The 17381-nt window shown below is 46.9% G+C and overlaps 1 long non-coding RNA gene across 1 annotated transcript; it reads right to left on the bottom strand.

Annotated features, from left to right (window-relative positions):
• Window positions 1-982: 982 nt before the first annotated feature.
• Window positions 983-16689, bottom strand: LOC138756157 (uncharacterized). The gene is made up of 2 exons (XR_011352812.1): window positions 16607-16689; window positions 983-1260 (listed from the first exon to the last, which is right to left on the bottom strand). It is a non-coding gene; the product is annotated as an uncharacterized lncRNA (long non-coding RNA).
• Window positions 16690-17381: the final 692 nt, after the last annotated feature.

Raw genomic sequence — 17381 nt, 5'->3', positions numbered from 1 at the left:
ACAATGGGCCACACTCTAATTGTGCTCCTATGGAATTTAGGTATGGTTACCAAATTTTCAAGCAAGTGTTTGCTGGGACCATTGTTATTTGTCATCTACATCAATGATCTGGATGATAATGCGGTAAATAGGATCAGCAAGTTTGACAGATGACATTAAGATTGGAGGCATTGTGGACAGTGAAAAATGTTTTCACAGCTTACAGAGGGATCTGTACCAGATGGAAAAATGGGCTGAAAAATAGCAGAAGGAATTTAATTTAGTGTGAGGTGATGCATTTTGAAAGGACAAACCAAAAAAGGACATATATGGTAAATGTTTGGGCAGTAAGGAGTGTGGTAGACCAGAAGGATCTGGGAATACAGATACATAATTCCCTGAATGTAGTGTCATGCTGAAGTGGTGAATGCAGGCTCAATTTTAACATTTAAGAGGAATTTGAACAGGTACATTGATGGGAGAGGTATGGAGGACTGGGAGCAGATCAGTGGGAGTAGGTGAAAAAAATGGTTCAGCACAGACCAGAAGGGCCATATAGCCCTGTTTTTGAGCTGTTATGTTCTATGGTTCTATGGAATCTTACGAACCACAGGAGAGTGAAATAATCTGGGGCATCATTTAGCAATGATTTAAAAACAAACTTTAAAGAAAAGTTGGGTCCTTTATATATACACACAGACCTTCTGCAAACTCATATCAAAATGATGAAAGAAATGCGATGGGGATTTTCAGTGGTGACAAAACTTTTATAAAAGCTATTGACAAAATGTGTACATCACATTCTGAATTTAATTCAGATTTTTTTAAAGTTACACACCCTTGAGCCAAACTTTTATTATTTTCTATTCTTAGACTGAACCTATTGATATTGTGCTCACTGTTTATAAAATATTTCCCAAATATTAGGTGACCTTCTTAGCTAGATCTAGACTAAATCGTGACTAAGTAACTTCCATTACCTCTGTCAATAAAATATTTCAAATTCAATTTCAACTTTTTATTGAGAGACTATTGTTGCTGGTCCACTGATTAAAATCCAAAAACTAACTTCGTTGAGTGCTTTAGGATATTCTCCAAAAGAAATTAGGTCCACTATTTTCACGCAAGGCTTCTTTTCTTTCCCCCCACAATGGAATTGGGAAGCCAATTTAGTTGACTTGTTGTCTGGATTTTCCAGACGTGGAATTCAGCAGTGAAAGGGTGGGGTAGCTTGCAGGGAAACAAAACTCTAATCCCATTGATCTTGGCTAGATTTCAATCCTGCAGAAATGAAAAATAAGAGCATTGTACCATGTCTCCACACTTTGAACTCAATAAGGGGTCACATATATTTCCTCAATTATTTTCTATTAAAATAGAGATTAATAATGCTTCTCCAATTTTTAAAGGATTACAAATGTATACCAAATTAACACATGAGATAATATCTCATTTTTGGAAGAGACCATCAAAATATATTTTCAGATCAAGGGCACAGAATTCTTCTGCCTAATAGTGAAAGTGAGGCACATTATGCTCAACTTGGCAATGGTATCTTGGTGAGTTTGGATCTGTAGTCTTACTTTGGCATGGATAGCCAGAGAAGAAATAATTCTCCTTCTTGTCAAAATTCTAATTTCCTTTTAATTAACATGGCAATTTGAAATGAGAAAAATAGCTATTTGTATCCCACCTAGAGAGATGAAAAGAATGACTGACCCTCTCGTTTTGGAGTAATAGGTGAAAGGAAGAGCCCGACCAGCAACCCAAACTTTGCCACAAATATGAGCTTCAGCCCAAACTTATGGGAGTATCTCATCATTTAAGATCTTCGTAGCTTTTGCCTCCAGGGAAAATAGGAGATTGTTATTTAATCTCTGAATCAAACAGGTTGGTAAATCCTGTAGTTCAATTTGTTATTTGTCTTGCATTGAATGAGCAATCTTTAGAAAATGCAAAATGAAATCCATTGTAAAAGATACAGATCGTAGATTAAATTCGAGTTAACAGCAAATTGATTTTATTTGAAAGTAGTTCAGTATTTTTTTATTCAAAAGCATAAAATGAAAACAAAATCATTGTGATAACTTAGAAATGAATAACAATATCTTGTGATTATTTTCTCTGACAATAAGGTGGCTTTTACAGTCACCTGACAGACAGCTCCTATTAGAACATAGTTTTCATTTTTTGCATCATTTGCATGAAAGGCGAAAGCCTTTGGTTGAGACTAAGTGGCATAACAGGTTATTATTGTATTTGAGTTTGAATCCAGCCCAGAATGATATGATAAAAAGTCTTCTGTTTACATATAACATTACAGCACAGGCCCTTCAGCTCACGATGCCTCGCTGGCCAATGTATACCAATTCCACATCAAACTATTCCTTCCCTAAGTAACACCCATAACTTCTATTTTCATTACAACAATGTGGTTATCTCCAATCCAGGTAACATCCAGGTAAATCTGTTCTGCCCACTCTCAAAACCTTCTTCAAATTTCCTGTAATGAGGCAACTAGTACTTCACATATTACTCCACAGGGGTCCCACAAAAGATTCCTGCAGAATGCCACTAGTCACTGACCTCCAGGCAGGATACGTTCCATCACTCTCACCCTTGAACTTCTGCAGGCAAGCCAATTCTGAATCCAAACAGCCAAGGTTCCTTAGATCCAATACCTCATGATTTTTCTGAATGAGCCGACCATGAGGGATTGTGTTAAATGTACAGTAGAAGTCCAAAAATCCAATTGCAAGAAATCTGGACCATCCAAGAATCTGGACTTTTTGAAACCTCTCCAGCTTTTAAAATTTAGCAGGCTTTTATGAGCGTGTGTGCGTGTCTGCGCATGTAAATGCCACAGATGCACAGTGGCAACAAGCGACCATGCTTAATAACCTTATCACAAAGAAATTTATTTGTGTTCTGTATTTTCCTTTAACAGTGTTCATTTTTAAACATAATTTCAAATATTACACGCTCTTTTTTTGTAGTGAAAAAAATTGTATGTTTATATTTTTGTCGTGTTGACTTCATTTTTCTTTAAAGCTGCTGGTTTTGATAAATGAAGCACGCTGTGTTATGGTGTGTGATAGTACAGACAGATTCTATCAGCAATGTGTATATGTACAGATTGTAGTGTAGGATGACTGTGATTGGCTGAGAGTGTAGCCAGACCTACTGGCAGGTCTTAAAGGATTGCTCCTCGCCAGACCAGGTCACTTTGGACTGGTCGACCTACTTGTGATACGCTCCAATCTTTTAGTTAATAAAAGCCTTGGTTTGGATCAACAAGTCTTTGGTTCTTTCGACGCGCTCTACAATTTTATTAACTAAAAACGTTTTGAAGGGATGGAGCATATGCTATAGCTGAAATGCCTCGACATCGACCCACAGTCAGCTACAGCCTTGAATGACTTTAAGAACTGGGTGAGATGCTTCAAAACATACTTATAGCTCTCTGACCCTGCCATGATAGAGGACAACCATCGACTACTAATATTGATGACTATGGTGTACCCAAGAGTCTACCAGAGTATCCAGGACGCGACCACTTATGCCGCTGCCATGAAGGTGCTGAAAGGGCTCTACATGCGACTGGTGAACTGGGTCTATGCTCAGGACAAACTTGCTATAAAGAGTCAACAGCCCGGTGAGTCCTATAGAGCTTATATTCAGGCATTAAGGGCAATGGGCAGGGACTGTGCCTGCTCAGACAGAACTGCTGCGGAGACCACAGACGATCTGATTCGGGATGCCTATGTGGCTGGGGTTTGATCGAATGAGGTGAGGCAGCGCCTGCTAGAGCACGGGGGAGAAGACCTAGAGGACGTGATCTGGATCGCAGAGACGATGGAGGCTGCAGTCTTAAGTATGGACATGTACTCTTGGGGGTGGACCCCACACTCTGATGTGAGTAGGATGCCCTCCCTCTACCCTACTACTGCCACTACGCTGCCCGATGCAACCCCAAAATGTTATTTCTGCGGGAGGAACAAGCGCAGCAGGTCCCAGTGCCTGGCGAGAAAAGCCAGGTGCCAGAAATGCCTTAAAAACGGCCACTTTGCTGTAGTCTGTCACTCCAAAATGGCCACTGTCAAACACAGTGCTACGTGTGAAGCCAAATTGCCACTCTCCATTTCAAACACTTCTTCCTCAGAGCTCTTGTCCAAAGAGAGCGAAGACTCCACAGCGCGGCAGTGCCTGATGTCACGGGGCAGATGCCGAGCACAGAAAGTACAACCCATCCTTGCCGCATGATGTTCACCCTACCTCACAAAGCAACATCTGACCAGGCCCCAGCCCCAACCTCAACGGCCACCGCAGCAGGAGACCAGGGACCCGCCACCGCTGCCGACCGGGGACCCGCCGCCGCTACTGACCCACCACCACCAAGGCAGTTGACTAGGTATCCGCAACTGCGACCGACGCTGCCAACTGGGGACCCACCAACGCTGCCGACAGGAGACACACCGCTGCAACCAATGCTACCGACCTGGAACCCACCGATGCTGCCGACTGGGGACACGACGTTGCCAACCAGAGACCCGCAGCTGCAAACCACCCGACTGATCGCCCCACCGCCGACTGCAAGCAGCGACCCTCAACACTTACCATTGGCTGGCCGACACACCCAGCAGGCTGCAGGCAGCAAAACCAACTCCTCGACACTGTCTCTTCAGGCCCAACTGTTTGCGTGACGTCATCACGCAGGAATCCACTGTTCCCATTACAAGTCTCTGCAGCAATAACCCTCAACCAGGACTTCCCCAACCCCTCACAAAAGCTATGGAAATGATTAAAGTGCATGGACACTATACCAATTGCTTATTTGACTTGGGATCAACCAACAGTTTTATTCTCCCAGACCTGGCCCACCATTGCGGACTGGCTGTTCTCCCCACTTCACAGAGAATTTCATTGGTGACCAGATCACACACGACTGGGGTAAAGGGGTACTGCAAGGTGACCCTGAAAGTCCAGGGCATCAGGTTCACACACTTCAAACTATTAGTCATTCCCCAATTGTGCACCCCTGCACTCCTGGGATTGGATTTTCAGTGCCAGTTTCAAACCATTTCCCTGCACTTTGGGTGGCCTCACGCTCCATTCTCTGTCTGTAACCACTCCACCCCGGAAGCCTACTGCCAGTGGCAGCCCGAGCCACCTGCCCCCGCGTCCCGGGGCCTCACCTGTAGTCTCTCCACCCTCCAAGTTGCTCCGCCAGCGCTTTTTGCAAACCTCACCCCTGGCTGGAAGCCGGTGGCCAACAAAAGCCGGCAAAATAATTATGAACACAGGAAATTCATCGCAAGTGAGGTGCGCAGGCTGCTGGACGAGGGCATTATCGAACCTAGCTCGAGTCCATGTAGGGCCCAGGTGGTGGTTGTTAAAAACGGGGATGGTGGTTGACTACAGCCAGACAATCAACTGCTTCACGCTTCTGAATGTGTACCCCCTTCCACAGATCACGGATGTGGTGAATCAGATCACCCAATACCGTGTATTTTCCACCATTGTCTTACGTTCGGCCTATCATCAGCTCCTGATCCGCCGAGAAGACCGACCTTTCACGGTCTTCGAAGCGAATGGGCGGCTGTATCAATTCCTCAGGGTACCCTTTGGGGTCACAAATGGCGTCGTGGTCTTCCAGCGGGAAATGGACCAGATGGTGGAACAGAACAGACTGACCACTACTTTCCCGTATCTGGACAATGTCACCATCTGTGGCCATGACACAGAAGATCATTATACCAACCTTGAGAATTTTTTTCAGACTGCAATTCAGCTAAACTTGACCTACAATTTCGACAAGTGTGTCTTCCAGACCACTCGGCTCGCAATTCTGGGTTGTGTGGTGGAGAACAGGGTGGTCATGCCAGACCCTGATTGCATGCATCCCCTCATGGACTTGCCCTCCGCCGCCCCCCCCCCACACCCAGAAGGCACTCAAACGCTGCCTGGATTTTTTCTCTTACTATGCCCAATGGGTTCCACACTATGCCGACAAAGCACGGCCACTCATCAAGAACACCTCCTTCCCCCTGTCAACCGAAGCCAGAATGGCCTTTGACTGCATCAAATCAGTCATCACTCCTGCAACCCTACACGTCATCGACAAGTCAATTCCGTTCCAAGTCAAGAGCAATGCGTCTGACTTTGCACTGGCAGCCACTCTGAACCAGGCTGGCCAGCCAGTAGCCTTCTTCTCCAGAACCCTCCAGGGTCCTGAGAGCCGACACTCCTCTGTCGAGAAGGAGGCCCAGGGCATAGTTGAAGCAGTAGGTCGTTGGACACATTACCTCACTGGTAGGTGCTTTACGCTGCTGACCGCCAACGCGCAGTCTCCTTTATATTTAGCAATACCCAGCGAAGTAAGATCAAGAATGACAAAATCACCAGATGGAGAATCGAGCTCTCCACCTTTAATTATGACATACTATATCGGCCTGGTAAACTCAATGACCCACCAGATGCGCTCTCCAGGGGGTCTTGCGCCAACATACAACTGGACAGGCTGCAGAAACTCCACGAGGAGCTCTGTCATCCAGGGGTCACTAGGTTCATGCACTTTGTCAAACCTCCCAACCTGACCTACACGGTCGAGGAGATTTGCTCCATGACCCAAGCCTGCCCGGTGTGCGCTGAGTGCAAGCCCCACTTCTGTCCGGAGAACACCCACGTCACCAAAACCTTGAATGTCTCAGCGTAGACTTCAAGGGGCCCCTACCATCGATCAACCATTACACCTACATCCTTTGGGCCATTGACGAGTACTCCCGCTTCCCGCTCGCTGTGCCCTGCTAGGACATGACTGCCTCCTCAGTTACAGAGGCCCTACACAGCATCTTCGCCATCTTCGGGTACCCCAGTTACATCCACAGTGACAGGGGGTCCTCATTTATGAGCGCAGAGCTGAGCAGTACCTTCTGGAGTGTGGTATTGCTTCAAGCAGGACCACCAGCTATAACGCACGCGGTAATGGGCAAGTCGAAAGAGAGAATGCCACCGTCTGGAAACGGTTACACTTGCCCTCGGATCCAAAGGTCTCCCCACCTCTCGCTGGCAGGACGTGCTCACTAGTGCCCTACACTCCATCTGCTTCTTCCTATGCACCGCGACCAATGCCACTCCCCATAAAACAATGTTCTCTTTCCTGAGGAAATCCGAATTGGGAATGACGATACCGGCGTGGCTCACGGTTCCCAGTTCAGTCCTCTTTCGACGCCACATCCGGTACTCAAAGAACGACCCCTTGGTTGACCGAGTGACTCTGCCCCATGCAAATCCGCATTATACATACATTGAATACCCAGACGGACGGGAGGACAGAGTTTTGGTAAGGAACCTAGCCCAAGCCGGATCAGGCGCAGCAGTGCCTTTAACCCAACCTCCCCCAAATCCTTCTCCCCCAGGTCATTTGCTTGAACAGAGAGACCAGCACCACCCCACCAGCTCAGGCCAGACTGTCGACAATGCTGTTGGGGAATTGAGCAAAGCAGTGGCTGCACCCTATGGGCCTGCCAGCGACACGACTCTGGTGATACCAATCCTGGAGCCACGGCAGTCACGCCGGATGGTCAGGCCTCCTGAGCAGTACAGTCCCTAACCTCCATCCACCCCGGGGTCAGCTCTCAAAGAAGGAGTGAATGTGATAGTACAGATTCTATCACCAATGTGTACATATGTACAGATTGTAGTGTAGGATGACTGTGATTGGCTGAGAGTGTAGCCATACCTACTGGCAGATCTTAAAAGATTGCTGTGAGCCAGACCAGGTCATTCTGGACTGGTCAACCTACTTGTGATATGCTCCAGTCTTTTAGTTAATAAAAGCCTTGGTTTGGATCAACAAATCTTTGGTTCTTTCGACACACTCTACATGGTGGTCTGGTCCCGCCCATACAGAAGGGGCTGAATTGCCACAGCACACAGCCAACACATAATGGTGCAGAGACCAGCTCCTCCCTGAGGAGAAGTGCCAGGGTTAAAGAGCGGACTGCGGGGATGTGATGAATCTGTGTCATGCTGTCAGTCTTTCTCTGTGCTTAGTCTCCTCTACTGACATTGGACGTGTATTATCTCGATCACTAAAGACACTCCCCTTGGCTATAACTGTGTATGCACCCATTATCATTCATTATTGTACTACTGAGTTTCTACTAATAAAAGCCACGATTCCTGGTTAACTACTCACCCTTCAATTTCTTCATTAACTGCGCTCCTGTGTTACTGGGGTTGTATATTCAATCTCAGATGAAAAGGTTGCTAAAGCCTTAAATTTGTGGAGATACCCAGTGAACCGACAGATATCGATAGCTTGTAGCGAAAGACTGACAGCATGACACAGATTCATCACAGGGCAGCGAGCATTGCTCCTGAGATTGTGCACTTACGTCACTCCCGTGAGCCAGTGCGGCAGGTGGGGTGTTTTGCAGTATTTGTTTGGTAGCACGGTCTGTTTGAATAAAGAACAGTTACTGGTTCACTCAGCTCGGGGCAGACGTGTTCCTTCCTTTTCGCAGAACCACCATATCGTGGGCGCTACAGTGGTGACCCCGCATAGGTTTCAAAGGTTGGAGACCTACTGAGCACACAGCAGCGTAGACCCTACCGGCTTTTCAGCAACTCCTGTAGTTGCCAGCAACTAACCTGCCGCAGTTGTGACCATTTCTATTCCCGCCCCGGCTACGGTGAATGCCATGGACATCCACTTGCCAACATTTTGGGCCAACCAGCTTTGTAGCTAGCTGCAACTATCGGAGGCACAGTTTGTACTAAGAGGCATAATGGCTTGAAGACACCAAATTCTGGCACGTTGTCAGCGCCATGGATCCCCAATCACAGCAGCAAGAGTCAGCCCTTTTGCGAACCACCCACCCAAGTGTACTCTCTTTCGTCGGTTCCTACTCAACTCCATCAAACTCTGGTGGCGCAACCCTTCCGACCTTATGCTGGAGCTAGTGGCATTAGCAGACAGACACACCATGTGTTTCCTGTTTGAAGCCCTATTCTTGTCGAAGTTGCCAGTCCATGTTGCCTCAGCCATCTCCGACATGGACCTTGCTCACCCACACCTCATGGCCAAGGAAGTGGACCAGCTTTTCTGAATCCCTCAGCCAGACTCAATCCATGTCCAGCTTATTTGTGCTACTACACTGGTAGGGACTACTCAGTCCTCCTTCCATGCAGCCATGGCAGCCATACAGGCACAATGTGGTGACCATCCTGAGAAGGCTACTGGATACTGCTACTACCATCGTCGATGGGGCCGTAATGCCCGACGTTGCGACCCCCCCCGTAATTTCCCTGGATTCACACCTGGCTGGATACCAGAAAATGAGCAAGCCAGCCGTCGTTAGTGGCCTCGGTGGATGGCACCAGTAAAGGCTTCCTGTTCCTACGAGGCCTGAAGTCTGGGCAACTGTTCCTTGTGGACACTGGCGCCGAGATCAGCCTCATATCACCCACATTCTTTCAGTGGAGAAACAACCTCCAAGGTTTCCCCTTACAGGCAGCCAAGGGTTCTATGATCCCCAGCTATGGAACTCGACTCATGACTATCCACATCAAGGACATAGCTTTCCAATGGGAGTGCACAGTTGCCTCCATGGGGAAGGATCTCCTAGGGGCAGACTTTCTGCGGTCCAACAAACTGCTGGTGGATTTGACCAAGTGCCACCTAGTGAATGCAGCAACCTTTCAGAATTTCCCTCTTACGACGTCAATGAAATTTCATTGACATAATGAAATTATGTCAATGAAATTTCCAGCCAATAGGAGTCCACGCCTCCAACTGGAACAAGTACACCCCCCTAATGGCCAATTTCCCATCGCTGCTAGCCCCGAATTTCCACAATCCAGAACCTGCATACAATGTCCAGCACTTCACTGAGACCACTAGACCACCAGTTTATCTGAGGGCAAGACAACTTCCCCAGGCCAAAACCGAGTTTGAGGAGGAGTTTGGAGGAGTTTGGTATCGTCTGCTGCTCAAACAGCCCTTGGGCCTCCCCCCCCCCCCCCCCCACCCCACATATGGTCCTCAAGAACTCTGGATGGTGGCGCCCATGTGGAGACTACCGGCGGTTAAATGACTCAACAATTTCAGACTGGTATCCAATACCACATGTTCAAGATTTCACAGCTCAACTCAAGGGAACTCTGATCTTCTCTAAAGTTGATTTGGTTAAAGGATATCACCAGATCCCAGGGCACCCTGATGACATCCTAAAGACTGCCATTATCACCCCATTCAGACTTTTTGAATTTGTGTGTACGCCTTTTGGCCTATAAAATGCAGACCAGATGTTCCAGCGCCTTATGGACCGGGAGGGAGCATTCGTCTACCTCGGTGATATTCTCATCGCCAGCCCCAAAACAGGAACACATAGCTCTTCACCAAGCTTCAGGCTCATGGGTTAATGATCAACTCAGATAAATGTCAATTTGGCTTGGATACCATCGATTTCCTGGGACATCGTATCACCAGCACGGCAGCCACACCTCTGCCCGACAAGGTAGAAGCCATCCACAGTTTTTCCAAACCAACCTCTCTCAAGGGACTGCAGGAATTCATAGGGATGGTGAATCTTTACCATAGTTTCCTCCCAGGAGCAACAGCCATCATGCAACCACTATTCAACCTCATCATAAGGGGCGAGAAGACTCTCACCTGGGCCACTGAAGCACTCCAAGCCTTCGACGCAACCAAAACTGCACTATTTGAAGCCACATACTTGGCCCACCCAGACCCAGACTCCCCTTTGTCATTGATGACAGACACCTCCAAGAGAGCGGTTGGAGCAGTACTGCAGCAGTAGGTCGATCAACAATGTAAGCCACTTGCTTTTTTCAGCGAGCACCTGAGGCCATCCGAATTTAAGTATAGCACTTTTGATCGGGAGCTGGTAGCTCTGTACCTGGCCATACGCCATTTTAGGTACATCCAAGAAGGCTGGGTATTCATGGCATACACAGACCACAAACCACTGGTGCAAGAGCTGGGGAAGGTCTCGGATGCATGCTCGGCCAGACAGCAATGCAACCTTTCCTATATCTCAGAATTTACTGCAGACATCTGACACATCACAGGGACATCCAATGTAGTAACAATCGCATTCTCACACCCAACAATCTCCGAAGTTACAGGTGGTATCTATATGGCCCAACTAGCCAGGGACCAGGCCAAGGATGCAGACATGCAGGCCTACCACACGGTCATCACAGGACTGCAGGTACAGGAGTTCGCCCCTGGAGCAGCAGGACCACTACTCCTTTGCAACATGTCCACTGGCCACCTGAGGCACATCCTTCCTGCTGTCCGCCTCATCTCAGATCACTTCATATGGCACAGACTATGCCATGAAGTCTCTCTCTGGGCGAAGACCTGCATAGAATGTCAACGTGCCAAAACCAGTGACACACCAAGCCACCGTTGCAACCCTTTCCACCTACTAAAAACAGATTCCATCAAATCCACATGGACATCGTAGGACCACTGCCAATCAGCCAAGAGATGAAGTACCTGTTCACTGTGGTCGACTGTTTCACACACTGACCAGAGGCCATCCCTGCGCCAGCCTGCGACACAGAGACTTGCGTGCGATTATTGATAACGCAATGGGTCGCTTGTTTTTGTGTCCCTCCACATATTACCTCTGACTAAAGAGCCCCGTTCATCTCCTCCCTATGGTCAACATTATCAAAATTCTGTGGTAGCCAGTGACACCACACGTCTGCCTACCATCCCCAAATGAATGGACTGGTGGAGCGCTTTCACCGCCACTTGAAAGCGTCAATGAAAGCTCAACTGCCCAAACTGGATGGACAAACTCCCATGGGTCCTGCTCAGCATCTACACGGCACCCAACGAAGGCCTCCCCACCTCATCATCTGAGATAGTCTACGGAATGCCACTTGCCATTCCAGATGACCTCCATTTCAGCTCCACCGAACCTCAACCCAATGCCACGGATGTCCTGCAGCGTTTAAGGGACAGCATAGCCAATCCTCGCCCACTCCCTGCCATGCCCCAGAAGATTTGAAAACTGCACATTTTGTTATTGTCAGGAGAGGCCAGACAGGAATCCCTTTACAATGCCCTTACGATGGACCTTTTAAAGTGCTAAAGAGGGATGGGGTGGTTTTTACTCAGGGTGTTGGAGGTAGACAAGACATATTCACTATGGTCCATTTGAAATGGTCTCACTTAGTCGGGAATGGATCCTTTCCCTGCTCCTCAGTTGCTACAATGTGGCTGCCTTCCTAAGGACTCTAAAACAAAGACAGTGAGAATGGTTTGTGATTCTGGGTGGGTGCGGGGTGGTGAAGCAGTCCGGTCCAGCCCCATACACAAGGTTTCGAATCGCCACAGCACACAGCCTATACACAATGGTGCAGAGACAGCCTCCTCACTGAGGAGAAGCTCCAGGATTAAAGAGCGGTCTGCGGGAGCGAGAGCCGCTCCTGAGACTGTGTGGTGACTTCACTCCTGTAAGCCAGAGCGGCAGGTGGGGGGCTTTTGCAGTATTACTTTGGTAGCGCGGTCTGTTTGAATAAACAGCAGTTACTGGTTCACTCAGCTCAGTGAAGATGTGTTCCTTTCTTTTCACAGTGCCACCTAATCGTGCATGCTACAGTATTTGCTAATGAATAAAGTATTAAAATTTACCTGTTCATCTCTTCTTTATTCCTCCTTAAATTTGAATTTTCAAAGTACTGCCTGAGAATCCAGAAAATCTGAAAATCCAGACCAACCCAATCCCCAAGCAGTCTGGATTTTTGGTCTTTTAAATGTAGACATAGAACACGGAAACAGACTCTTTCAGCCCACAAGCCTATACCGCTCAATTACACCCAATTGAATTGAACTCCCAGTACGTTTTGAAAGGTGGAAAGAAACTAGCAGGGAACCCCATGCAAACACAGGGAAAACATCCAAACTCCTTACAGAGAGCACTGGGTTTAAATCCCGGGGTGCACGGCACTGTAACAGCGTGGCACTAACCGTTACCTTAACTGTGCCATCTTACTTCTGCTGCATTGGTAAAATCCTTACGCCACACATACACCAATTTACCTTCATCAATTCCACTTGTCACCTCCTTGAAGAATTCAGTTAGGCTGATGAGGCATGTCCTGCTCCTCACAAAGCCATACAAACGAAGTCACCGCCCTTGCAGCACTCCGACCTCGCCACCATGACACTGCACCCCGACAGACCGCCAACTCCACACACGCCACCGCCACCAGCTTCTATGCTGCCCCCCCCCCCCACCAACATGACCTCTGCGCCGGCAGGCCCCGACGGACCGTCTGCATCATGCCAGCATCACGGCTCTCCACTTCAGCCTCCTCGCTTGCCACTGATTTACCGGCACCACGGCTCTCCACATTGGCCCCCTCCAACCGGGTCTCTGTGTCGGCAAACCCCAATGAACTGCCCACTCCGATGACGTTACCGCGCAAGTGTAGTGCACAACAAGCCTAGGCACCATGACACTCCACTCCTGCTCCAGTGATGTGAGGCTCCAATGGACGGCCCTCCCAGTGACGTGTGATGTCATCACGCCAGCCTCCGGAGACACCAACACAGGCAACAACCAATGGGGTAAGATCAAAAACGATAAAATTGCCAGATGGAGAATTGAGCTCTCTACCTTTAACTATGCCATCCTGTACCAGCCTGGCAAACTCAGTGACCCACCCGATGCCCTTTCCCATGTGACATGCCCCAGCATACAACTGGACAGGCTCCAGAGACTCCATGAGGAGCTCTGTCACCCGGGGGTCACCAGTTCACACATTTTGTAAAGGCCCACAACCTGCCCTATACGGTCGAGGAGATCCACTCCATGACCCAAGCCTACCCCATCTGTGCTGAATGCAAGCCCAATTTCTTCCGGTTCAAGAAAACCCATGTCAGAAAAGCCATCTGACCCTTTGAACATCAAGGGATGTGGACTTCAAGGGGCCCCTACCTTCAACAAACCATAACACCTATATTCTCACGGTGGTCGATGAGTACTCCTGCTCCCATTTGCTATTCCCTGCCCGGACATGACCGCTGCCACAGTCAAAAACGCACCGCACAGCATCTTCACCATTTTCGGGTAGCCCAGTTATATTGACAGTGACTGGGGGTCCTTGTTTATGAGAGGTGAACTGACACAGTATCTTCTGGAGTGCGGTATTGCTTCGATCAGGACCACTAGCTACAACCCATGTAGTAACAGGCAGGTCGAAAGGGAGAATGCCACCGTCTAGAAAGCGATCACGCTTTCCCTCTGGTCTAAAGGCCTCCCCACTACTCGCTGGCAGGACATACTCCCAAATGCCCTACACTCCATCAGCTCTCTGTTATGTACTGCCGCCAACGCTACCCCACAGGAACGCATGTTCTTGTTCCCGAGGAAGTCAGAATTGGGGACGACCACACCGGCTTGGCTGATGGTTCCTGGATCTGTCCTGCTGAGATGTCATGTCTGGTACTCAAAAAATGACTCTCTAGTGGACTAGGTAACGCTGCTACACACAAACTCGCACTATGCTTATATCGAGTACCCAGACAGATGGGAGGACACGATCTCGGTAAGGGACCTGGCCCAAGCACGATCTAACATTGTAACATTTGTTCCCCAACCTTCCTCCAACTCTCTCCCAGGTAACATGCTGGGACAGTGGGACCAGCAGCATTACACAGATGACGACAGCAGTTGACGGGACCAACAGCACCACACAGATAATGACAACTGTGGATGAGGGGTACCCTCACCTACCCTCAGAGACTCCAACGGTGACCATGCACTGCCCCCGCTAGCTACTCCGATTCCGGCGCCACGGCGATCATGTCGGACGATCAGGCCACTCGACCATTACAGCCCGTAACCCCTGGATGCTATCCTCCCCATGTTTTGGAGTCCAAAGAAAGGGAGTAGCATTGCTGTTCCCCTCCATACAGACTACGGACTATTAAGAACTCAGGTAAAACCACCACTCTGTAATGAACCCCCCCTTTTTTTTTAGCCACCCTGGGGTCAGTTCTCAAAGAAGGGGTGAATGTGATAGTATGGGATCCTATCAACTCTGTCTATATTTGTATATAGTTGTATATAGTACTAATGATTGGCTGAGAGCCGTAGCCACACCTACTGGCCAAGTCATAAAGGGCTGCACCTAACCAGACCCAGGTCAGTCTGGCCTGGTTGACCTGGATGTACTTTGCTCCAGTCTTTTGGTAATAAAAGCCTTGGTTTGAATCTACAAGTCTTTGAGTCATTCGACACGCTACAAACATTGAAGTAAAATATTCATTTATGACCTCCTCAGTCTGTGTGAAATGGGTTTGCAGCGCCTCGGTCCAGTGACATATTAACAGAAAGTAACAGAACTATTCACTGTTGGACAATAAATTTGTATTGTGTGGATAACCGAAAATTCTTTAAATCTTTCAGGGGGATGAGATTTTAAGAAATTGGAACAGAAGAAGGCCATTCATCTCCTTGTCTTCCCTGGCATTAATAGGTTGATGGCTGATCCAAAATTCCCCTATGACCACTTTCCTATCATTGCTATAGCATGATCCTAATTACCAATTAGAAATCTATTTACCTCAACCTTAAATATGCACAAATATTGATATGACTGGATAGCAGGCAAAACAAAGTTTATCATAGCATCTCAGTGCTCATAACAATTAACAATTTATTTATGTCCCCAGGTCTTTCTGGGGAGGAGTTTCAAAGATCTTCTGAGAATAGAAATTCTTCCTCATTTGAATCTTCAGCCAACACACCATTGTTCTGAGATCAGGCCCTTTGGTTTTGGACTCTCCTCTGAGGGATAAGCCACAAATGGAAGACTGAGTGCAATTCTGATCACTAAACTCTCAGAAGGACTGCAGAGGAGATTTGAGAGGATATTGCCTCAGATGTAGTTTCTCAGTTGCAGAGAGGTTGAATAGTTGGTTCTTCCTTGGAGTGGAGGTGGCTGAGAGAATCCTGGCTGATGTGTACAAAATTATGAGGGGCACATATGTATCCACAAAGCAAAGATTGTTAAAACTAGACAAAGTGTAGTCCATCCCTCAGTTTAGCCCACTGAGTTCCTGCCCTGGACTCAGATGGGGGAGAATTTCTTCAGCCAGAGGATAATGCATCTGTGGAATTCATTGGTACAAATAGCTGAGGAGGCCAAGTTATTGGATATATTTAAAGTGGAGGTTGATAGGTTCTTGATTATTAAGAGTGTCAAAGGTTATGAAGAGAAGGCAGGAGAATGAGGTTGAGAGGCAAAATATGTCAGCCATGATTTGAATGATGGAACAGAGTTGATGGGGCGAAAGCCTAATTCTGTTCCTACAGACGACAGTTTCGTTATTCTAATATATTCTAATTTCAGAGTATCATCATCCAAAGCGTGAGCTGCAATATCGCAAATTTAAATCTCTTTAATCCAACAAATCAAACACTTTATGTTGATAGAACAGATTATCATATTGCATAGTTTCACATTAAGACTTTCATAACGATGAATAATAAAACATTTACTTTATAACGATACAAAGATATATAGAGATATAAAAAGTATATAAAAATGAAAATTCTTAAAGAGATACACAAACTTTTAAAGAAAAATTTCTCGTGCTCACGCTTCCTTCACATCTTGTAGAATAAGAGAGTAAGCTGTTAGCCTGGGCAGATATTATGACATATTACATCATAGTCACTATGGTAACACGACAAACAATAGTTCTCTTAAAGAGACAGGCACAAAATTAACTAAGTATCAAAAACACAAGGTTTTAAACTTTACAGTTCCTACGACTTATGAACTTATTATGATTTATGGTCTGAATCCAATAGCACAAAAGGTCAGATGTGGCATTATTTGACATCTAGCATATTTCCTATTTATGTGCTGCATGTTCAGGAGCAGAAGTCATAACATGCAAGCCTACATAAAGGAAGCCTATTGGTTCCCTTCTAAATTTGCTTGCCCGACTAATCTCAATGACTGCTCTATGCAAAAGCAGCTGAAATGATTCAACTCTAAAGTTGTCAATTTAGAAATATACACATCTGAATAACATTTAGCTTGGGTGGCAATAGCTCCACTAGAATTTTCCTCAAAGGGTCACTAATATCTTCAAGATTAAGACAGGTAGATAAAGGCACCAAGGGATGTGGATCAACAGCAGATAAAGTCGTTAAAAATAAAATAGAAACTGCTGAGCAAATCAAGCAGCACACGTAGAGAGAAAAACAGCTAAACCTTCTCGGTTGATGACCTTTCATTAAAACTTGTTCTGATAATAGGTAATCAATCCGAAATATTAACTTTGTTTCTCTCTCCACAGCTGCTGCTTGACTATTTTAAACATTTTATGTTTTTTTTTA

Source organism: Narcine bancroftii, chromosome 3, assembly GCF_036971445.1.
Source record: "Narcine bancroftii isolate sNarBan1 chromosome 3, sNarBan1.hap1, whole genome shotgun sequence".
NCBI lineage: Eukaryota > Metazoa > Chordata > Chondrichthyes > Torpediniformes > Narcinidae > Narcine > Narcine bancroftii.
This window is presented reverse-complemented; position numbering and strand designations above follow the sequence as displayed.